Raw genomic sequence first — 25716 nt, forward strand, 5'->3', positions numbered from 1 at the left:
TTCATTGAGTTAGACAAGGCTGTGGTCCCTGTGATCAGATTGGTTAGTTTTCTGTGATTGTGGTTTTCAGTCTGTCTGCCCTCTGATGGAGAAGGATAAGAGGCTTGTAGAAGCTTCCTGATGGGAGAGACTGACTGAGGGGGATACTGGGTCTTGTTCTGATGTGCAGGGCCATGCTCAGTCTTTAATCCAATTTTCTATTGATGTGTTCCCTCCCTGTTGTTTACCTGGGGCCAAACTATGGTGGAGGTAATGAAGATAATGGAAACCTCCTTCAAAAGGTCCCATGCAGGCACTGCTGCACTCAGTGCCCCCAACCCTGCAGCAGCCACAGCTGACCCACGCCTCCGCCAGGGACTCCTGGACACTCCTGGGTAAGTCTGGGTCAGTCTCTTGTGGGGTCACTGCTACTATCTCCTGGGCCCTGGTGCACGCAAGGTACTGTTTGTGCCCTCCAAGAGTCTATTTCCCAGATCCAAATTAGCTACTGACAAAAGAAAAATTTCAGGAAGATTCACTAGATAGAGAAACAAGGTGATGCAGTGATCACCTAGCAGCATGACACAACCCAGCACCACCCTCCACAGAGGCTGCTCTGTCCTACTGCCATCTAAGCCAAACCTTGCTACTTCACACTGAGACTGTGGAAGAGACCTCAGGGAACAGAAGCCTCTTGTTCTGGATGCTTATTTTAAACCAACACGAAGGGAAGGTCCTTCAAGTCAGGAAGTCTTGAAATTTCAATTAAGAGAAAAGTATCCCAAATGTTCTTGTTTTCACCCACCTATTCTGTCATTGGTGTTGGGGGAGCCATAAACCCACACGCAGACATGGCACAGAACCTCTCATTAAGCCAACTTGGTTCCAAAGGAAGGGTAGGTCAAGCCCATTTCCAGGAAGGGTCATTCTTATCATCAGATGATTTGAGCATCTCACTCTGCTTTTCCACCACATTTCCATTGCTGCTACTGCTGCTGCTAAGTCACTTCAGTCGTGTCAGACTCTGTGCAACCCCATAGACAGCAGCCCACCAGGCTCCCCCATCCCTGGGATTCTCCAGGCAAGAACACTGGAGTGGGTTGCCATTTCCCTCTCCAATGCATGAAAGTGAAAAGTGAAGTCTCTCAGTCGTGTCTGACTCTCCGTGACCCCATGGACTGCAGCCTTCCAGGCTCCTCCATCCATGGGATTTTCCAGGCAAGAGTACTGGAGTGGGGTGCCATTGCCTTCTCCACACATCTCCATTGGTTTCCACCAAATGGCTGTCCAGAAGCACTACATCACTATGACGCCACTGACTCCCTCCTTCCCTCCCTCCCTTGATTTCCCAAACCCCATAGTTTTTTCTTCTTCCTTCCCCACCTGGGTCCTGGCTCTATCTGGAGAGGCAGCATGGCATTGCTGGAGTTCTGGTTCTGTGTATGGAAGAAGCTTTCCCTGTGGGTCACTCAACTCCCTTCAGAGCAGAGCTTAGGTGAGTTATATCTTATTTTGGGTTCTGTCCAGAACCCAAAAGGCAGATCCAGAGATAAGGGTGTGAGGGCAAAACATTTTACTTAGGAAGTGATCCTAGAAAACACAATTTGGGGACTGGAAAAATGGGATAGGGAAGGGTTCCTTATTAAGCTAGTTACCTCTAAGGACCATTGGAGATTTATGCCACCCACAGGGACACATTGGAAGCTAGCGGAGAATGAACACCTCAGACAACTAGGGCACTGTTTACAACAGCCAGGACATGGAAACATTCAATGACAGATGAAGAGATAAAGAAGATGTGGTACATAAACACAGTGGAGTATTACTCAGCCACTAAAAGACCTGCCTCTTGAGGAATCTGTATGCGGGTCAGGAAGCAAAAGTTAGAACTGGACATGGAACAACAGACTGGTTCCAAACAGGAAAAGGAGTATGTCAAGGCTCTATATTGTCACCCTGCTTATTGAACTTATATGCAGAGTACATCATGAGAAACACTGGGCTGGAAGAAGCACAAGCTGGAACCAAGATTGCCAGGAGAAATATCAATAACCTCAGATATGCAGATGACACCACCCTTATGGCAGAAAGTGAAGAGGAACTAAAGACCCTCTTGATGAAAGTGAAAGAGGAGAGTGAAAAGGTTAAGATCATGGCATCTGGTCCCATCACTTCATGGGAAATAGATGGGGAAACAGTGGAAACAGCGTCAGACTTAATTTTTTTAGGCTCCAAAATCATTGCAGATGGTGACTGAAGCCATGAAATTAAAAGATACTATTCCTTGGAAGGAAAGGTATGAGCAACCTAGACAGCATATTAAAAAGCAGAGACATTATTTTGCCAACAAAGGTCCATCTAGTCAAGGCTATGGTTTTTCCAGTAGTCATGTATGGATGTAAGAGTTGGACTGTGAAGAAAGCTGAGCACTGAAGAATTGATGATTTTGAACTGTGGTGTTGGAGAAGACTCTTGAGGGTCCCTTGGACTGCAAGGAGTTCCAACCAGTCCATCCTAAAGGGAGTCAGTCCTGAATATTCATTGGAACGACTGATTCTGAAGCTGAAGTTCCAATACTTTGGCCACCTGATGGGGAGAACTGACTCACTGGAAGAGAGTCAACTTGCTTGATGCTGGGAAAGATTGAAGACGGGAGGAGAAGGGGACGACAGATGATGAGATGGTTGGATGTCATCACCGACACAATGGACATGAGTTTGGGAAAACTCCGAGAGTTGGTGATGGACAGGGAGCCTGGCATGCTGTGGTCCATGAGGCTGCAAAGAGTAGGACATGAAATGAACTAAAAGAATGACATATGGTCATTTGGAGAGAGGTGGATGGACCTAGACTCTGTCATACAGAGTGAATTAAGTCAGAAAGAGAAAAACAAATATTGCATATTAATGCATATACATGGAATCTAGAAAAATGTTACAAATGAACCTATTCTCAGGGCAGGACTAGAGACACAGGTATAGAGTACAGACATGCGGACATGGGATGGGGAGGGGAAGGTGGGACAAACTGGGAGGTTAGCATTGACATGTGCCCACTGCCTTGCGTGAAACAGACAGCTAGCGGGGAGCCGCTGTATAGCACAAGGAGCTCAGCTCAGTGCTCTGTAATGGCCTGGTGTGGGCGGTGGGTGGGGAGGGAGGCTGAAGAGGGAGGGGATATATGTATACATAGGCTGATTCACTTTGTTGTACAGCAGAAACTAACAACATTGTAAAGCAATTAAATTCCAATTTTAAATTTTTAAATTTAAAAAATAAACAATAAAACAGCTAGGTATTCATTAGTTAATTCCCTGTTAATTCCCTACGGCGTTGGGCCTGCCCATGGTTAGGAAAAATGTCCTCTGCTGTCAGAACAAGTCCTCAGGCAACAAAATGCAGGTGTGAGCAGCTGGAAAAGTCTGATGGTGGGATGATAAGGGCAAGGGATTGTGGACACCAGCAAAGGGAGTTACAGATTCTTAGGTTAATAGAATTTTCTGCTTCTTTACTCTCTTATCTATTACTACTACCTCCTATCTGCAGTGAGACTCAGGGAAAGGAAGAAGGAAGGGAAAGAGAGAAAACCCACTCTCATCACAGTATTTCTAATGTAACAAATCTCAAGATTATGAAAATGGCAGGGTGATCTCCAGGGAAAGGAAACTGGTATGAAAATATTTTAATATAATTCTACATGGGGCTGGAGTGTCCTGCTTTTTGAGAATACCAGTATAGAAAGACAAGTTCAGGGAAATCTCACCATCTGCCATTTACAACAAACAGCAGTGATCTCCAAGCTGGTGAGTCTCATGTAATATTCTCTTGGGACAGGTAGCAGATCCTGAGAAGTTTGATGGTTACCAATAAGCAACCTGGGTTTTAAAAAGTTGGGAAACAGTAGACTTCCTGGTAGTCCAGTGGTTAAGAATCCACTTTCCAGTGCAGGGGACACAGGTTTGATTCCTGGTCAGGAACTAAGATCCTACATGCCGTGGGGCAACTAACCCTGTGAACATCACAACTACTGAGCCCATGCTCTCTGGAGCCCATGTCACAGCTAGGAAGGCCGAATGCCTCAATGAAGAGCCCTTGAGCTGTAACAAAAGACCCCAAGTGCCACAACTAAGGCAGCCAAATAAATAAATCTTTTTTTTTTTTTTTTTTAACAATAGTTGGGGAACACTGTCAGCATAAGCAAGGTCAAGAGGCTAAACACTATGTGACCAGGGACATGGGGAAGTGGATGAGAGCCATCTCATGGTTTAAAAAGATGAGACACTTTAAAACAGAGTGTGTTGGGAAACCCAGCCTCCCTTATAAAAACATGTCTGGCACCACCTGAGTTTCACCCTGGAGGGAACTTCAGCCCTGTACCCTGGAATGTCACCCCCTTTAGGGAGTTCTCACTCTGGAGCAGTGCCACTGATCCCCAGGAATGCTCAGCTTCTCAGATGTGTTACTCTCAGTAGAATCTCATCTAAGGGCTTGTATGAGGGTGGTTTCTTTGTAGAGTGGTTTCATGAAGCAGAAGGGAAGTTGTGGGAATAGGGAAAAAAAATTACAGCAAAGCGTGGATTAATGAACTAATTAGTATTGTAGGCAATGAGTCTCAGTCCTGTTGGGGACCATCAGAGGAACCATATAGAATCTTCCCCAGACAAGAAGCTACACACTCTTCATAGGTCCCCCTCTCCCCTTGCATAACTGAGCTAAGTGTGTGTAAAAGTCCAGGGATCTTTATCACCTTTGGAGAAAGCTATGAGGCAGAAAATTAGAGAGAAGTTATAGGGACCACTCATAACAGCCATGGAGGTTTGCCACTTAAATCACCTTCAGCAGAACTTGCTACAAGGTATCTCCTGATGCTGTACCCTTGAATCTGCCTCAGCATTCACCCCAAGGTCACACTTTCTCTGGTTGTCCCCATCAAACAAGAACACAACAGGGGCACTAGACTCAGGCCATTCCTGCCCACTGAAGGACTCCTCTAAAGGGCGTCTGTTCACAGACGACCCAATGGCCTAGCCAAGACTGTCTCGGAACTATACTGTGGTCTGAGGTTCTCCCTGCCTACTTTCACTTCCCCTACCATCACCCCCAGCCCCTTCAGCCTTCACAGACATCTCCCCTAGTAAATCTCTTGCTCATCTAACTCTTCTTTAGCATTTGCTTCTAGGAGTAACTGAAGTGACAGTTTGCAGGACACCATCAGTTGATTTGGAACTGTCCACCACTGTGGTGCTGAAATCAGAAGTAGTCCAAGGGAGAGGTGATGCAGAAACAAAATTTATCAATATCTGTGTTCTTCCTCCCTGAATGGTTAGCCATTAAAGAGTACAGCATATTCCCTTGGTCCTGCCTAGCCAGGGGAAGTAGCTGGTACTTTAAAAAATGCCATGGGAGGGAGGGGTGGGGCCAAGGTGGCAGAGTAGGACGACACAGAGTTCACATCTCATAGGCTGGGGTTTGGGCCTGAGCCCCTGTAGCAGGAGCACTGAATCCAAGCTGCTGGACTAATAGAGAACTTCAGTCCTCAGGAAACGTTAATAAGTGTGAGCTATCCCAGAGGTCCTTATCTTAGCACCAAGACCCAACTTCCTTAAAGCTCCTGCACTAGATGCCTCAGGCAAAACAACCAGCAAGACAGGAACATAGCCCAGCTCATCAACAAAAGTAAGACAACAGAGAAATATGTTCCAGATGAAGAAGCAAGGTAAAAACCTACAAGACCAAAGAAATGAAGAGGAAATAGGCAATCTATATGAAAATGAACTCAGAGTAATGATATTAAAGAGGACCCCAAATCTTGGAAATACAACAGAGGCATGGATTAAAGAAAATAAATGTTTAACAAGGACGTAGAAGAACTAAAGAACAAACAGTGAACAAAGAGTGAAAAATAACTGAAATTAAATATACACTAGAAGGAATAAATAACAGAATAACTGAGGCAGAAGAATGAAAAAGTGACCTGTAACACAGAATGGTGAAAATAACTGCAGAAGAACAGAACAAAGAAAAAAGACAGTCTCAGAGACCTCTGGGACAACATTAAATGCAACAACATGCAAATTATAGGGGGCCCAGAAGAAGAAAAGAAACAGAAAGTGTCTGAAAAAATATTTAAAGAGATTATAGTTGAAAACTTCCCTAACATGGGAAAAGAAATAGTCACCCAAGCCCAGGAAGCAGAGAGGGTCCAATACAGAATAAACTCAAGGAGGAATATACCAAGACACACATCATTCAAACTGAGAAAAATTAAATTCAAAGAAAAAATATTAAAAGCAGCAATGGAAAAACAACAAAACATATGCAAGGGAATTCCCATAAGGTTATCAGTTGAGTTGTGTGTGTGTGTGTGTGTGTGTGTGTGTGTGTGTGTGTGTGTGTGTTTAGCAGAAACTCTGAAGGCCAGAAGAGAGTGGCAGGATACATTTAAAGTGATTAAGAGGAAGCACCTAAAGCCAAGATTACTCTACCCAGTCAATTATATCCTGATTCAACAGAGAAATTGAAAGCTTTACAGACAAGCAAAAGCTAAGAGAATTCAGCACCACCAAACCACCTTTACAACAAATGCTAAAGGAACTTATCTAGGTGGGAAACACAGGAGGGAAAAAAATAGACATACAGAAACAAATCCAAAAAAAGAAAAAGGTAATAGGAACATATATATTGATAATTACCTTAAATGTAAGTGGATTAAATGCTCCAACAAAAGACACAGATTGGCTGAATTAACACAAAAACAAGACCCGAATATATGCTGTTTACAAGAGACCCACTTCAGACCCAGGGACACATATAGTCTGAAAGTGAGGGGTAGAAAAAGATGCAAATGGAAATCAAAAGAAAGCTGGAGTACCAATATTCATATAAGAAAAATAGACTTTAAAGACTATTGCAAGAGACAAGGAAGGACACTACATAACGATCAAAGGATCAGTCCAAGAAGATATAACAACTATAAATATTTATGCACCCAACATAGAAGCACCTCAATACATAAGCCAAATGCTAACAGCCATCAAAGGGGAAATCAACAATAACACAATAATAGTGGGGGACTTTAACACCCAGCTTACACTAATGGACAGATCATCCACACAGAAATGTAATAAGGAACACAGTTTTAAATGACATACTAGATGCTGCTGCTGCTGCTGCTGCTAAGTCACTTCAGTCGTGTCCAACTCTGTGCGACCCCATAGATGGTAGCCCACCAGGCTCCCCTGTCCCTGGGATTCTCCAGGCAAGAACACTGGAGTGGGTTGCCATTTCCTTCTCCAGTGCATGAAAGTGAAAGGTGAAAGTGAAGTCACTCAGTCATATCCTACCCTCAGCGACACCATGGACTGCAGCCTTCCAGGCTCCTCTGTCCATGGGATTTTCCAGGCAAGAGTACTGGAGTGGGGTGCCAATGCCTTCTCTGAACATACTAGATGAGATAGACTTACTTGATATTTATAGGACATTGCATCCAAAAGCACAATATGCTTTCCCCTCAAGTGTACACAGAACATTCTCCAGGACAGATCACATCTTGGTTCACAAATCAAAGTCTCAGTAAACTTAAGAAAACTGAAATTGTAAAGCATCTTTTCCAACCACAGCACTATGAGATTAGAAATCAATTATAGTTAAAAAAAAAAAAGTAGTAAAACACACAAACACATGGAAGCTAAATTGGCTACTAAATAACCAAGAGAACACTGAAGAAATCAAAGAGGAAATCAAAAAGTACACAGAAACAAATGACAATGAAAACACGATGATCCGAAACCTATGGGATGCAGCAAAAGCAGTTCTGAGAGGGAAGGTTACAGCAATACAATCCCACCTCAGGAAACAAGAAAAGGACTTCCCTGGTGGTCCAGTGGCTAAGACTTTACCCTCCTAATGCAAGGGGCTCAGGTTCGATTCCTGGCCAGGGAACTAGATCCCACATGCCACAACTAAAGATACCACGTACCACAACTAAGACCCAGAGTAGCCAAACAAATAAATAATTTTTTAAAAAAGAAACAATAAAAATCTCAAATAAACAACCTAACTTTACACCAGATAACCACAATGATGAAATCACTCACCTAGAGCCAGACATCCTAGAATGTGAAGTCAAGTGGGCCTTAGAAAGCATCACTACGAACAAAGCTAGGGGAGGTGATGGAATTCCAGCTGAGCTATTTCAAATCCTAAAAGATGATGCTGTGAAAATGCTGCACCCAATATGCCAGCAAATCTGGAAAACTCAGCAGTGGCCACAGGACTGGAAAAGATCAGTTTTCATTCCAATCCCAAAGAAAGGCAATGCCAAAGAATGTTCAAACTACTGCACAATTGCTCTCATCTCACACGCTAGTAAAGTAATGCTCAAAATTCTCCAAGCCAGGCTTCAACAGTATGTGAACCAAGAACTTCTAGATATTCAAGCTGGATTTAGAAAAGGCAGAGGAACCAGAGATTAAATTACCAACATCCACTGGATCATCGAAAAAGCAAGAGAGTTCCAGAAAAACATCTACTTCATTGATTATGCTAAACTCTTTGACCATGTGGATCACAACAAACTGTGGGAACTTCTTCAAGAGATGGGAATACCTGACCACCTTACCTGGCTCTTGAGAAATCTGTGTGCAGGTCAAAGAGCAACAGTTAGAACCAAATATAGAACAACGGACTGTTTCCAAATTGGGAAAGGAATACGTCAAGGCTATATATTGTCACCCTGCTTATTTAACTTCTATACAGAGTTCATCATGTTAAATCCAAGACTGGATGAAGTACAAGCTGGAATCAAGACTGCCAGGAGAAATATCAATAACCTCAAACATGCAGATGACACCACACTTATGGCAGAAAGTGAAGAGAAACTAAAGAGCCCCTTGATGAAAGTGAAAGAGGAGAGAGAAAAAACCAGCTTAAAACTCAATATTCAAAAAGCTAAGATCATGGCACCTAGTTCCATCACTTCATGGGAAATAGATGGGGAAACAATCAAAACAGTGACAGACTTCATTTTCTTGGGCTCCAAAGTCACTGCAGATGGTGACTGCAGCCATGAAATTAAAAGACGGTTGCTCCTTGGAAGAAAAGCTATGACAAACCTAGAAAGCATATTAAAAAGCAGAGACATTACTTTGCCAACAAAGGTACATCTAGTCAAGCTATGGTTTTTCCAGTAGTCATGTATTTATGTGAGAGTTCGACCATAAAGAAAGCTGAGCACAGAGAATTGATGCTTTTGAATTGTAGTGTTGGAGAAGACTCTTGAGAGTCCCTTGGACAGCAAGGAGATCAAACCAGTCAATCCTAAGGAAATCAACCCTGAATATTCATTGGAAAGACTGATGCTAAAGCTGAAGTTCCAGTACTTTGGCCACCTGATACAAAGAACTGACTCATTGGAAAAGACGCTGATGCTGGGAAAGACTGAAGCCGGGAGAAGGGGACAACAGAGGATGAGATTGTTGGATGGCATCACTGACGCAGTGGACATGAGTTTGAGCAAGCTCCAGGAGTTGGTGATGGACAGGGAAGCCTGGCGTGCTGCAGCCTGTGGGGTCACAAAGACTCAGACACAACTGAGCAACTGAACTGAACTGATACACCATATTAACAAACTGAAGAACAACATTCATATGATAATTTCAATGGATGCAGAGTAAGCTTTTGACAAAATGAACAGCTTTTATGATAAAATCTCTCCAGAAAGAGAGCACAAAGGGAGCCTACCTCAACATTAAAAGGTCACATATGACAAACCCACAGCAAACATCATTCTCAAAGGTGAAAAAAACTGAAAGCATTTCCTCTGAGATCAAGAACAAGACAAGGATGTCCACTCCTGCCACGTTTATTCAACATTGTTTTGGAAGTCCTAGCCACAGCAGTCAGAGAAGAAAAAGAATCCAAATTGAAGAGAAGAAGTCAAACTGTAACTGTTTGCAGATGACATGATACTCTGCCACCAGAAAACTAGGGCTAATGAAAGAATTTGGTGAAGTTACAGGATAGAAAATTAGTGCATAGAAATCTCTTGCATTCCCATACACAAGCAACAAAAGATAAGAAAGAGATATTAAGAAAACAATCCTATTTATCACTTCAACAAAAATAATAAAATACCTAGGAATAAACTGTCCTAAGCAAACAAAAGACTTGTACTCAGAAAACTATAAGATACTGAGAAAAGAAATCAAACACAACACAAACAGATGGAGAAATATACAATGTTCTTGGATTAGATGAATCAATATTGTCAGAATGACTACACTCCCCAAAACAATCTATAGATTCAATACAATCCCTATCAAATTACCAATGGCATTTTTCAGAGAATTAAGACAAAAAATTTTACAATTTGTCTGGAAACACAAAAGAGCCCAAATAACTAAATAATCCTGAGAAAGAATAATGGAATTGGAGCAATCAGGCTGCCTGACTTCAGACTGTACTACAAACTACAGTCATCAAAACAGTGTGATACTGGCACAAAAATAGAAATATAGATAATATGAACAGGAGAGAAAGCCCAGAAATAAACTCAGGCATCTATGGTAATGACAGTAATCTATGACAAAGAGGCAAGAATACACAATGGAAAAAAGACAGTCTCTTCAGTAAGTGGTGCTGAGAAAACTGGGCAGCTACATGTAAAAGAATGAAATTAGAACACTCCCTAACACTACACACAAAAATAAACCCAAAATGGCTTAAAGACCTAACTGGAAGGCTGGACACCATAAAACTCTTAGAGGAAAATTGAAGCAGAAGACTCCTTGACACACAGCACAATCTTTTTTGACCTGTCTCCTAGAGTAATGAAAATAAAAACAAAAATAAACAAATGAGACCCAATGAAACTTAAAAGCTTTTGTATAGCAAAGGAAACCATAAACAAGACAAAAAGACAACCCTCAGATGGGAGAAGATATTTGCAAATTAAGCAACTGATAAAGGATTACTCTCCAAAATAAACAAACTGCTCATGCAGCTCAATATCAAAACAACAAACAACCCAATAAAAGAGATGAGTGGAAGACCTACACAGACTTTTCTCCAAAGAGAACATACAGATAGCCAAGAGGCACATGAAGAGATGCTCAACGTCACAAATTATTAGAAAACTGCAAATCAAAACTACAATGTAATATCAACTCACACCAGTCAGAATGCCGATCATCAAAAAAATCTACGAACAATAAACGCTGGAGAAGGTGTGGAGAAAAGGGAACCTTCTTACACTGTTAGTGGGAATGTAAATTGATAAAGCCACTATGGAGATCACTATAGAGGGTCCTTAAAAAACGAAAAATAGAATTATCATATGACCCAGCAATCCCACTACTGGGCATATACTCTGAGAAAACCATAATTCAAAATGACACATGCACCCCAATATTCACTGAAGCACTATTTACACTAGCCAGGACAAGGAAGCAGTCTAAATGGTCATCAACATAGGAATGGATAAAGAAGATGTGGTACATATAGATGATGGAATATTACTCAGCCATAAAAAGAATGAAAGTGTGCCACTTGCAGAGACGTAGGTAGACCTAGAGACTGTCATACAAAATGAAGTCAGAAAGAGAAAACAAGTATCGTACATTAACACATATATGTGGAATCTAGAAAAACTGTACCGATGAACCTATTTGCAAAACAGAAATAGAGACAGACACATAGAGAACAAATGTATGGACACCAAGTGGGGAAGACGGGGGATGAATTGGGAGACTAGGATTTACATATACACACTATTATGTATTAAACAGATAACTAATGAGAATCTATTGTAAAGCACGGGGCAGAGGGGGAAGAAGGTACAGTCTGTGTGTAGGACATATATAAACTCAACCTTTAAAATGCATTCCAATATACACTGCTGCTGCTAAATTGCTTCAGCGTGTCCGACTCTTAGTGACCCCATGGACTGCAGCCCACCAGGCTCCTCCGTCCATGGGGTTTTCCAGGCAAGAGTAGGTGCAGACAAATATTGTTTGATTCCACTTATATGAGGTACCTGAATAGTCAAATTCATAGTCAGAAAGAACACTGGTAGATGCTGGTGGCTGGAATGGAGATGAGGAATAGGGGTTTGGTGTTTAATACGGACAGAGCTCCAATTTAGGAAGGTGAAAAATTTGGGAGATAGATGACGGTGAGAGTTGTGGTTAGTTGCTCAGTCGTTTCTGGCTCTTTGTGACCCCATGGACTGCAGCCTGCTGGGCTCCTCTGTCCATGGGATTCTCCAGGCAAGAATACTGGAGTGGGTTGCCATGCCCTCCTCCAGGGGGTCTTCCCAACCCAGGGATCGAATCTGCGTCTCCTGCCATGGCAGGTGGATTCTTTACCACTGAGCTATTTGGGAAGCCGATGAATGTACTTAGTGCCACACAGTTAAATATGGTGAAAATAATACGTTTTATATTATGTGACTTATGCCACATTTCTTAGTAAAGCACATTTTTAAAAAATGCCACAGGGGGAAATGATGAGCCTGCCATCAGACTACACAAACAGGTAGATTTCAAGGGTGCTGCTCCTAGAAACACGAATGCTACTAAAATCTGCCAAGTCACCCTCAGCCATTCACAGCTCCAGAACCAGGAGCACAGTGGTTTCTATGCTTCCTGCTGTCTAGCCTCCTGCAAATGGTTTGCATCAGGAAAGACGGACAGGAACCCAGTTGGCAAGATGCAGCTCCACACGTTCACCCTTCACAGGCCAGACTGGGAAGAGGGCACTGGAGAAGGTCGGTGGGGCCGAGGACCCACAGAACACTTCCTGGGCTGGAGAGCAACACACCTGTTGGCATCATCAGAAGGCACGCTCTCACTGGCGTCAGATGTCTCTCCCTCCCAGAGGTGACGAGGTAGAGGAGAAGGACACTAAGCTTGGTTCTGTCAACAAGGCTGAAGTCCCACCCCTGCCAGAGAACATCCTTGTGACCGTGGGCAAGTAAGCTGACCTCTCTGAGCCTCAGCAACCTCATATGTAAAGCCCAGGTGGGACCAGACCTGAGATTTGCAAGCAGTGTTCTGAGGAACCCTAAGGTACCACAACCCCATCAGGGGTTACTAGCAATTAGGGAGAGAAGAGGAAACCAGGCCCACCTGAATTAAGAGTAATCCAACCATTATCTGATTTCCCTTTGACGGTTTTCCAGGATTTTCTCTGAAGCTTAAAAATAAAAGTTTGAAAATCTCATGCCGGGAGGATCTTTAAGGCCCTTTTCTACCCCTATCTTTTGTAAGTCTATGGGGCTTGAATCAAAGCCTAGGTCCTGCCTCATAGAGGTGGTGACCTTGGGAAGCTACCTAACATTTCTTACTCTCTTCTCATCTGTAAAACACCTCATCACTTAGTGGTTATCTGTGATGTGTCAGGTGACTCGCACACATCCCTAAGTTCATACCCATCCCTCTAAGAGACACACCATCAATACCCCCACTTTATAGCCAAGGAGACTGAGGCTCAGAGAGGCTGAGCAACACACTGCATTACTCATCTGGCGAATGGCTTTATATATATCAGGCTCCAATATTCATATTGTCTCTGCTCTGCTGTCTGCCCGTTTTAGAGTGGTGTGAACAAGAAATGAAACTATAAATGCAAAACGTTTTACAAAAATACAAATCATGATGCAACCATAAAGAATTATAACTTGGTTTCAGAATCAGAGTTACTTTTGCACTAGCGAACCTAAACCCCCTTTCATAGGGAAGCTTATCTAGCTCCACAGCCAAAGCTGTCCTCGACCACAGTGGGACACTTGTGCAAGGAGAGCTACCATGGCCAGTGGTGGAAGCGGGGGCAAGGCCCAGTGGGTCAGGAGTAGTGCATGAACTGAGTCCAGAACAAACGCTGGACAAGGATTGCAAATTCTGTCAAAAGTGGGTTTGAATTAGCTCCTCTATTTACAAGTCTTGTGGCCTAAAAGTAAGTTATCTTCTTTGCCTTGGTTAGTTCATAGAGAAAATGGGGATGAAATGTGTTTAACTAGCAGTAAAGTTTGAGGGAAGAAGTCTTCATACAAGACCTCCCTCAGGATTTCCCTGGTGGTCCAATGGTTAAGATTCCCCTTTCCAACCCAGGCAGTGTGGGTTCCATCCCTGGTCGGGGAACGAAGTCTCATATGTCCCATGGCCAAAAAACCAGAACAGAAGCAATACTATAACAAGTTCAATAAAAGTCTTTCAAAAAACGATCCACATTAAAAACAAAAAAATCTTAAAAAGAGACCTCCTTCACTTCTGATATCAGTTGGAAGAGTTCATAAAACCACCCACAAGTTCGATAATTCGTTGAGAGAATTCTTAGAACTCACTGAAAACTATTATACTCCCAGTTTATTACAGGGAAAAGATACAGGTTAAAATTAGCCCAAGGAAGAGACTGAGGGCAGAGTCTGGAAGGGAGTCTAATTGTGGAGCTTCTGAGTGTCTTTTCATGGACTCCTGGATGCTGGCACCTCTTTGCACCCACAATGTGTAAGGATGCACGCAGAGCACTGCCAGCCAGGGAAGGTCACCCAAGGCTTTGGTGTCCAAGGCAATGTTTGGAGCTGATCACTATTGCCCAGGTGGCTGATCTGTAGTCCCCAGCCCCTCCCAAGAGTCCAATACCTTTAGTCTCCAGTTCCTCTAGAAATCAGAACTCATAATGCATAGCCCAAAGCCTTCATCATAAGTCACACTGTTAGGGACTTTCCTGGTGGCGCAGAGGATAAGAATCTGCCTGCCAGTGCAGGGGACATGGGTGCGATCTCTGGTCTGGGAAGATTCCACATGCCATGGAGCAGCTAAGCCCAAGTGCCACAACTACTGAGCCCACATTCTAGAACCCACGAGCACCAACTACTGAGCCTACAATGTTGCAACCACTGAAGCTCACACATCTAGAGCCTATGCTCTGCAACAAGGGAAGCCACTGCAATGAGAAGCCCGAGCACCACAACTAAAAAAGGAGCCCCTGCTCTCCACAACTAGAGAAAGCCGGTGTGCGGCAATGGAGACTTGGAGTAGCCAAAACTAAACAAATACAGCAGTGCGTACATGTCAAAAAGATTAAATCACACTGTTAGACTATCTGGTAGCCAGAGCCTCCAGGCAAACAAAGACACTCTTGCAGACAGGACATTTCGGGCCTGAGAGACCAGCTTCTGTGAGCCAAGGCAGAGCCCAGACCACTTGGTGGGAAAGGTTGATTCTTCTCTACACAAGATAACACTTCCTATTTCATGGGGTCATCGTGAGGATTGAGCGACAGAACACGAGTTGACCAGCCCATGTATGCAATTTCAAAATTCCAAATGCTCTGCAAACTGGAGTTTTAACAAAAAACATTGAGAGGGAAACTTACATTGCAGCTAGCGGGAATCGTCACACATTTTCCTGTTGAAATATCACTGTGTGTGATCTGGTGGACAGTGCCACAACCCTCCCCCACCACAACCCTGCCCACCCCGCCCTGGGGGTATAATGGTAGAGTGAACACCTACACATTTTGCACTTTCTAAACTCAAAAATGCACCTGGCCCTGAGGGACTTGGACAAGACCTTGTGAGCTGTAAATGTATTAATAGGTACTAGTAATAGCCCCTAGCATATAATAACTGCTCATTAAATGCAAACTTTAATATTTCTCCTCAGACAAATACAAAAGTAGTAAAGGAAGAATACACCACCAAAGTGGTGAAGCCCACTGATTTAATATCCCTTTGGCAAAATTTTATCCCAATTTAAGTTTTCACAAGCAAATTCCAGGAGTGTATATGGTGAAAATTAAATTCTTTTTTTAGACCACACCATGGAGAAGACTCTTGAGAGTCCCTTGGACTGCAAGGAGATCCAACCAGTCCATTCTGAAGGAGATCAGCCTGGGATTTCTTTGGAGGGAATGATGCTAAAGCTGAAACTCCAGTACTTTGGCCACCTCATGCAAAGAGTTGACTCATTGGAAAGACTGATGCTGGGAGGGATTGGGGGCAGGAGGAGAAGGGGACGACAGAGGATGAGATGGCTGGATGGCATCACCGACTCGATGGACATGAGTCTGAGTGAACTCCGGCAGTTGGTGATGGACAGGGAGGCCTGGCGTGCTGCGATTCATGGGGTCGCAAAGAGTTGGACACGACTGAGGGACTGAACTGAACTGATCTGATGCAGTCTGTGGGATCCCAGTTCCCTGATCAGGGATCAAACCTGTACACCTTGCATTGGGAGTGTGGAGCCCAATCAATGAACTACCAGGAAAGCCCTGAAAATAAATTCTGTAGAAGATTTATCTTATGTTTATTATCATAAGTATTATATATTATATGCTTTGACATAGTAAGTAAAAATTAAACATAGTCATGGCACAGTTAAGCAGGGCTTGCTGAGGGTGGGAGAGCAGAGACAGTACCATGGCAGTTTTGAGGATCTGCCATGGGCTTTCAGCCTTTTGTGTACACTGACAAATTCTTGCTGTGTGTTTCCTTCTGAACATCCTGAAACTTGCCACCTGGGGAATTTCTTTGGACTTCCTACCAACTTTTAGACAATTCGGTTTCTTAATGATGTACCAATTAAGTAATGACATTATCGTTTTTCCCACTCTAGAACCTTTGGTCAAGCCTATTTGCATCAAAACAGTTGTGCCTGAAATCAGATCCCTGGGAGAAGCAAATTAGGATTTAAAATGTCAAAGAAGAACGGAAAATTCACAAGAGCCCACTCACATCACAAGCAGGGAGGGAAACCGAACCACCCTGGGAACAGACCTTTCCACGTGCATCACTCCACCACACTGAGTCATTATTGGAGCCAGCTGAAATCAGTAGATAGACACAGAGACTGTCTCATCACAGGACCACAGCCTCCGATTGCCAAGCCCCCAGTCCGAAGGGCTCTGGAAAGAGAGAGATCTGTTTATAACTCACTTGGTTACAAACCTTGCCCTGGACTAATGAGAGGCTATTTTTAGTCTTTATGCTACTCTATATGAATATTCATGGGTTTGGCTGGAGAAATATTAATGTGTTTGATGACAGGGTGCTTCCCAAGGCTCCACTGGGAGTGTTAAGTAATATGATCCACATGCTGAATTGCCTTCCTAAAAAAATCCAAAAAATTATGAATTCGGAAATTCATCAAGTTTTTGGATAAAGGATTATAAACTTACATTGCACAAAATCCCAACAGGTAGGTGTTATCTTCACTTTAAGGATAATAAACAGAGATTTAAGTAACTTGCCCAAGGTCATACAATAAGCAACAAAATATAATACACTTTGATGGAACAACGATGTCAATTGCAACTTCCAACGGCTGCAGTTTTTTTGCAAAATCCAACAAGGTTTTGCATGACATCATCATGGAGCTGATACCTGAAGGTAGTCATAAAATTATGAAGAGATGTTTTGCTGTTGGCAAAGTTATGCTGTTAAGATTTCAGACCAGCCTCCAGAGAGCCTTCTATTTCCAATTTCAAGGAAACCATGCCCTCTGACTTTAAGGACATACATTTCTTCTCATCCTTTAAAAGCAGAGGAATTTGATAAAGAAGTTGCCTGGTGAAGAAAAAAAAAAAAAAAAGCCCACTAGACTGAAATCAAAACAAATCATTTTTTGCATATTAATCAGGCTCCTGATTGAAACTATGCTTGCTACTTCGAGAGAGGAATATTAAAAGTAAAGCGTTGCTAATTTAAGCACAACTTATTTTAAAAGATGTACCTAGAAACAGCCACATGGGAGAATCACTTAGGCTGTATCAACCACCCGCTTCATTTGATGGGATCTGCCTGGGTTGCAAGCCCCAATGACATGACATTTGCCTCATCCCTATGGGTAGAGAATGACGTCAGCCACTCCCTATAATGTGCAGGGCTCTGGTTTTCAAGTATCCATGCCAACTTACTCCTGCCTCCCAAATGAGCAAGGGGAGTCCAGAGGGAAGACCCTGATCTGGAGTTAAAATGACTATCGAGGAGCTGCCACCAAGCTTGAGCCCCATCCTTATGGAGCTGGAAGGCCACCTCTCCCAGGGAGGTGTTCCCATAAGAGCAGTTTCTGTAGGACTTCCTACCAACTAGTTGGCTCACTAGTCAACCTCATCTGTAGCAGACTGCTGTAGCTCTCCCTCTCTCATACCTGTACCCAGAGCGCTGTACACAGAGCTCTCTTGGAAAGACTGTGCTGGGGCTATGAGGGCAATTTTGTTTACACACACTGGCAGTTTGTCCACTGAAGCAACCATCAGTCCCTACAGAACTAATGTAAGAATACAGAGGCTTGGCTCTCTCGCCTCCTGCAGAATTAAGGCTCCAGAGGTCCTCTGTGGGATCAGGTCAAGGCTATGACTCCGCCTGAACTTGCCCCTTTCTGGTCTGCTTCTCCTTGTTTGTCAGCTGTTTCCCACTCCCTTACTGACCTCTCCTGGGAGCTCACTAAAAAAGTCACTGCTTCTGGGTTATCCCACCTACGACCATTGTACCCAAAGCTCTGAGATTTCAGCATAGACAGTACATGTTATACTTTAAAGTGAGTAACAGAGAACTCCCTGGTGGTCCAGTGACTAAGACACCACGCTCCCAATGCAGGGGGCCTGGGTTCAATCCCTGCTCAGGAAACTAGATTCCACATGCCACAACTAGGAATCTGCATCTCACAATGAAAGATCCTGTGTACCACAGCTAAGACCTAGCAGTGCAGTGTCTCACTCTTTGCAACTCCCTGAACTGTAGCCCACCAGGCTCCTCTGTCCATGGAGTTCTCCAGGCAAGAATACTGAAGTGGGTTGCCATGCCCTTCTCCAGGGGGATCTTCCCAACCCAAGAATCAAACCCAGGTCTCCTGTATTGAACCTAAGACCTGGGGCAGCCAAATAAATAAGTACATTGTGAATAACCTCAAGTGAATCGTCTAGATTTCTGGAAAGGGCCTACTTACATGACAATCAACTATTCCACAGCTGAACTCATCATTTGCCACTCTGGGGACTCATCGTTTGCCATGGGGATGAGGGCAAAGGAGAATAAGCTAAAACAGAACAGAGAACATGACCTGGTCAGGTGTTCCTTTTCTCTCTCTACGGACTATGGATAACACATAAGCCTATCCATGGCAGAGGGTCCTAGCTATCCCAAGGCATGGTCTCCCTTCTCCCTCACAATCGGGGAGCACAGCATGTTCAGTTACAAACTGAACATACAGCTCCCCAGCCAGCCTCCATTCCAGTTAAATAAGCTCTGGCCACTAGGTTCCAGCCAATGGGCTGTGAACATAAATGATGGGCACAACTTCTAAGACATGCCTTCTCTTCCCTGTCACCCTACCTGGATGTAGTGGGAAGCCATGGAGATGGAGGCCATACCTGAGGAACGCAGGAAAAATACAGGATCCCAATCCTCAATATCATGGTCTTGCCCACATTGTTTCACGAGCAGAAAGAAACCTCTATCCATGTTCTGAAAGTCACCTGGGGCTCCTGTTAGAGCAATCAAATCAGTATTCTAAAGAATACATACTTTAGAGTGCAGTAGGATTATACATTTCAAACTGTGTCATGGATAAAGAGAAAACTCTCTCTTATAGGTTGAATTTCCCACAAAAGATCCTGAGATGAAGATTTGTGTCAAAGTGACTTACAAATTATTAGAAAATATCCCCAGGAAAGACCGGTATTGAGGTTGGGGGTAAGAAGAAAAGATGGCCAAGCAATGGTGTGATATCAGATAAAGCCCCACAGTCCTCCAGGAGAGTTCTGGGACAGTATAGGTCACAAGTTATGGATAAGAGAACTGCAGAATTTACACAACCCACACTACCAGTCAAGGGATGCTTGCAGAAGAGCTTAAATCCCCTGGCACTTTCAGATGCCCAGGCACATAAGAAGAATAGGTCCAGCAGCCTGCAGGAAGCCTCTAACATGCAGGCACAGGTGCTGGTCGACACCACCCTTATGGCAGAAAGTGAAGAGCAACTAAAAAGCCTCTTGATGAAAGTGAAAGAGGAGAGTGAAAAAGTTGGCTTAAAGCTCAACATTCAGAAAATGAAGATCATGGCATCTGGTCCCATCATTTCACGGGAAATAGATGGGGAAACAGTGGAAACAGTGACAGACTTTATTTTTGGGGGGCTCCAAAATCACTGCAGATGGTGATTGGAGCCATGAAATTAAAAGACGCTTACTCCTTGGAAGGAAAGTTATGACCAATCCAGATAGTATATTAAAAAGCAGAGACATTACTTTGCCAACAAAGGTCTGTCCAGTCAAGGTTATGGTTTTTCCAGTGGTCATGTATGGATATGAGAGTTGGACTGTGAAGAAAGCTGAGCACTGAAGAATTGATGCTTTTGAACTGTGGTGTTGGAGAAGACTCTTGAGAGTCCCTTGGACTGCAAGGACATCCAACCAGTCCATCCTAAAGGAGATCAGTCCTGGGTGTTCGTTGGAAGGACTGATGCTAAAGCTGAAACTCCAGTACTTTGGCCACCTTATGCGAAGAGTTGACTCATTGGAAAAGACTCTGATGCTGGGAGGGATTGGGGGCAGGAGGAAAAGGGGACGACAGAGGATGAGATGGCTGGATGGCATCACCAACTCGATGGACATGAGTTTGGGTAAACTCCGGGAGTTGGTGATGGACAGGGAGGGCTGGCATGCTGCGATTCATGGGGTTGCAAAGAGTCGGACACGACTGAGCGACTGAACTGAACACACTGAGAAGTCAAATGCCAAAAAATGGTATCTGAATCTAAGAGAACATGGGTGGAGTGCAGACAAGACCTGCTTACAGAGGCCGTCTTGTAAATTTTTGCCAGGAACTCACACTTAGTCATGTGATCCTTTGTGTAGGAAACAACTCTCACCCTCACCTGGACATTTCTCTTCATTATATCTTTATATTTCAAGGGTTTACAATGGCATTCTGTGACAGCCACAATAATAGACAAGGTTTTATTTCAGAGATCTCTTTCAGTTCTAAGAGAAAGAGTAACAAATGTATAGGAGTCTCTGATAGGGTTCATTATTACCTCCTCAAGCTCAAACAACCCAGCAGCAGAAATCATCGTGCTTATTCCAGAAATGACACTGTTGGCAAATTTATTCTATACCTACATAGGAACAAAGACAATTTATAATATTAAAAGGCATTTAACAATGTGACCTGAGATGGACATGCAACTCAAAACAAACTAGAGCTGAAGACTGCTTGCTAGACACACACACACATGTACCTTTGAAAATTCCATCTAACATTTATACCTATCTAACTAGAGAAGGTTATAAAGAACAGTAAGTACCAGTGATGGGGAAGACAGGCAGTCTCAGGTGCTTCTGACTGGCATGTAAAACATTACAATCCTTCACAAGGCGAATACATATCTAGAAACTTAAATGCATACTCTTTGACTCTCCAAGCAAAATCCACATTTAGGAAATTTGGGGGGTGTTTAGTTCAATGAAGTTTGATACATATATAGATTCATGTAACTACCAATACAGTAAGTGAAGTGAAAGTCACTCATTCATGTCCGACTCTTTGAGACCCCATGGACTATACAGTCCATGGAATTCTCCAGGCCAGAATACTGGAGTGGATAGCTTTTCCTTTCTCCAGCAGATCTTCCTGACCCAGGAATTGAACAGGACCTCCTGCGTTGCAAGCAGATTCTTTGCCAACTGAGCTATCAGGGAAGCCCAATACAGTAAGGGTACTCAAAAGCTCCTTTGTTTGATTTCTTTGTAGTCACTCTCTTTCCCTTACAGTCCCTAACCACCATTGATTTTTTTCTTCAATCCCCATAGTTCGTCTTTTCAAGACGCCCCACACCACAGCTGAGGAAGCCACAACTGCATACCCTAGAGCCTGTGCCCTGCAACGAGAAGCCACTGCAATGAGAAGCCCGTGCCCCACAACTAACAGTAAACCCCACTCGCCACAACTGGAGAAAATCTGTGTAGAACAACAAAGACCCAGCAGAGGCAAAAAGTAAATTAATTTTTTTTAAGATTTTTTAAATAATGTCATATAAATGGAATAAAAGAGTACATAATCTTTTCCAGCACAGTGTTTAAAACTTATCTAACTTGTGTTTATCAGCAACTTGTTTCTTCTTATTGCTGAGATTATTCCATTGCCAGACCTGCCTGTGAGTGCTTGAGGGTCTCTGGTGGAGGTGTGGGTCAGCAGTGGCCCACCATGGGGACAGGGGCACTGGCAGCAGCAGTCCTGGGAGGCGTGGCGTGTGGCCTAAGTCCTCTTGGAGGAGGTCGCCATTAGCCCTACCATAGAGCTGCCCAGTGGGCGATCCACAAACTGGAGACCAATTATACCAAAGAAGTTCTCCCACTATTGTGAAGACTATAGGCCCCACAACAGACTTCCCAATCCGGGGATCCAGCAAAGGGACTGGGAATCCCCAGGGAATCTGACTTTGAAGGTGAGCAGGTTTTGATTACAGAACTTCTACAGGACTGGGGGAAACAAACTCTTGGAGGGCATTAACAAAACCTTGTGTGCACCAGGACCCAGGGGAAAGGAGCAGTGACCCCACAAGAGACTGAACCAGACTTGCCTGTGAGTGTCCAGCAGTCTCAGGTGGAGGCGTGGGTTGACAGTGGCCTGCTGCAGGGTCAGGGGCACTGAATACAATGATGCTGGGAGCCACGGGGCATGCTGGCATAAATCCTCTTGACGGAGGTCACCATGAGTCCTACCATAGAGATTGCAGACTACAGGGTGGAAGCACAGCCCCACTCATCAGCAGAAAATTGGATTAAAGATTTACTGAGCATGGCCCTGCCCACTAGAGCAAGACCCAGTTTTCTCCAAAGCTAGTCCGTCCCATCAAGAAGCTTGCACTAGCCTCTTATCCTCATCCATCTGAGGGCAGACTGAAAACCACAATCACAGAAAACTAACCAAAATGATCACATGGATCACAGCCTTATGTAACTCAGTGAAACTCTGAGCCATGCCATACAAGGGCACCCAAGACGGACAGGTCATGGTGGAGAGTTCTGACAAAATGTGGTTCACTGGAGAAGGGAATAACAAACCACTTCAGCATTGTTGCCTTGAGAACCCCATGAACATTATGAAAAGGCAAAAAGATAGGACACTGAAAGATTAGCCCCCTCGGTCAGCAGGTGTCCAATATGCTGCTGGGGAGGAGCAGATAAATAGCTCCAGAAAGAATGAAGAGGCTGGGCCAAAGCAGAAACAACACCTACTTGTGGATGTGTCTGGTGCTGAAAGTAGAGTTTGATGCTGTAAAGAACAATATTACATGGGAACCTGGAACATTAGGTCCATGAATCAAGGTAAATTGGATGTGGTCTAACAGGAGACGGCAAGAGTGAACATTGACATTTTATTAACCAGTTAACTAAAATGGATGGGAATGCGTGAATTTAATTCAGATGACCATTATATCTACTACTGTGGGCAAGAATCCCTTAGAATAAATGGAGTAGCCCTCATAGTCAACAAAAGAATACAAAATGCAGTACTTGGCTGCAATCTCAAAAATGACAGAATGATCTCAGTTCATTTCCAAGACAAACCATTCAATACCACAGTATTCCAAGTTCATGCCCCAACCACTATTGCTGAAGAAGCTAAAGTTGAATATTTCTATGAAGACCTACGAGACTTTCTAGAACTAACACCCAAAAAAGATGTCCTTTCATCACAGGAGAGTCCAATGTAAAAGTAGGAACTTTGGCCTGGGAGTAAAAAATGAAGCAGGGCAAATGTTAACAGAGTTTTGCCAAGAGAACGCACTGGTCATAGCAAACATCCTCTTCCAACACCACAAGAGATAACTCTACACATGGACCTCACCAGATGGTCAATACAAAAATCAAATTGATTATATTCTTTGCAGTCGAATATGGAGAAGCACTATGCAGTCAGCAAAAACAAGACCTGGAGCTACTTGTGGCTCAGATCATTAGCTCCTTATTGCAAAATGAAGACTTAAATTGAAGAAATTATGGAAAACCACTAGGTCATTCAGGTATGACCTAAATCAAATCCCTTACGATTATACAGTGGAAGTGACAAATAGATTCAAGGGATTAGATCTGATAGATAGAGTGCCTGAAGAACTATGGATGGAAGTTCATAACACTGTACAGGAGGCACTGACCAAAACCATCCCAAAGAAAAAGAAACGCAAGAAGGCAAAATGGTTGTCTGAGGAGGCCTTACAAAGAGCTGAGAAAAGAAGAGAAGGGAAAAGCAAAGGAGAAAATGAAAGATACACCCAACTGAATGCAGAGTTCTAAAGAATAGCAAGGAGAGATAAGAAAGCCTTCTTAAGTGAATAATGCGAAGAAATAGAAAAAAACAATAGAATGGGAAAGACTAGAGATCTCTTCAAGAAAACTAGACATACCAAGGGAATATTTCATGTAAATAAGGGCACAATAAAGGACAGAAATGGTATGGACCTAACAGAAGCAGAAGATATTAAGAAGAGATGGCAAGAATACATGGAAGAACTATACAAAAAAGGTCCAAATGACCCAGATTTCCATGATGGTGTGATCACTCATCTAGAGCCAGACATCCTAGAGTATGAAGTCAAGTAGGCCTTAGGAAGCATTACTACAAACAAACCTAGTGGAGGTGATGGAATTCCAGCTGAGCTATTTCAAATCCTAAAAGATGATGCTGTGAAAGTGCACTACTCAATATGCCAACAAATTTGGAAAACTCAGCAGTGGCCACAGGACTGGAATATGTCAGTTTCCAAGCTGGATTTAGAAAAGGCAGAGGAACCAGAGATCAAACTGCGAACACAGATCACAGAAAAAGCAAAAGAATTCCAGAGAAACATCCATTTCTGCTTCATTGACTAAAGCTAAAGGCTTTGGACTGCATAGATCACAATCAACCAGAAAATTCTTAAAGAGATGGGAATATCAGACCCCCTTACCTCCTCCTGAGAAACTTGTATGCAGGTCAAGAAGCAACAGTTAAAACCAGACATAAAACAACAGACTGGTTCCAAATTGGGAAAAGAGTACATCAAGGTGGTATATTGTCACCCTGCTTATTTAACTTCTATGCAGACTACATCATATGAAATGCCAGGCTGGATGAAACACAAGCTGGAGTCAAGATTGCCAGAAGAAATATCAATAACCTCAGATATCCAGATGATACCACCTTTATGGCAGAAAGCGAAGAACTAAAGAGCCTCTTGATGAAAGTGAAAGAGGGGAGTGAAAAAGCTGACTTAAAACTCAACATTCTAAAAATGAAGATCATGGCATCTGGTCCCATCACTTCATGGCAAATAGATAGGAAAACAATGGCAACAGTGAGAGACTATATTTTCTTAGACTCTAAAATCACTGTGGACAGTGACTGCAGCCATGAAATTAAAAGACATTTGCTCCTTGGAAAGAAAGCAATGACAAACCTAGACAGTATTTTAAGAAGCAGAGACATCACTTTTTCAGCAAAGGTCTGTACAGTCAAAGCTATTGTTTTTCCAGTAGTCATGTATGAATGTGAAAGTTGAACCATAAAGAAAGCTGAGCACTGAAGAATTGATGCCTTTGAACTATGGTGTTGGAGAAGACTCTTGAGTCCCCTGGACAGCAAGGAGATCAAATCAGTCAATCCTAAAGGAAATCAACCCTAAATATTCATTGGAAGAAATGATTCTGAAGCTGAAGCTCCAATACTTTGGCCACCTGATGCAAAAGAGTTGACTCA

General features: G+C 43.2%; 1 protein-coding gene and 1 long non-coding RNA gene across 3 annotated transcripts in view; both read right to left on the reverse strand.

The window, feature by feature from the left end:
• LOC147348121 (uncharacterized) overlaps nt 1-25716 on the reverse strand; it is a 182562-nt gene that overhangs the window by 6245 nt on the left and 150601 nt on the right. The gene's annotated exons all lie outside the window — the stretch shown is intronic.
• LOC147348122 (uncharacterized) lies at nt 15615-19472 on the reverse strand. Its single transcript, XR_015151074.1, has 3 exons — nt 19350-19472; nt 18926-19015; nt 15615-17544 (listed from the first exon to the last, which is right to left on the reverse strand). It is a non-coding gene; the product is annotated as an uncharacterized LOC147348122 (long non-coding RNA).

This window comes from Bos grunniens, chromosome 22 (assembly GCF_055505025.1).
Source record: "Bos grunniens cultivar Pamir isolate PY7600 chromosome 22, Bosgru_T2T1.0, whole genome shotgun sequence".
Lineage (NCBI taxonomy): Eukaryota > Metazoa > Chordata > Mammalia > Artiodactyla > Bovidae > Bos > Bos grunniens.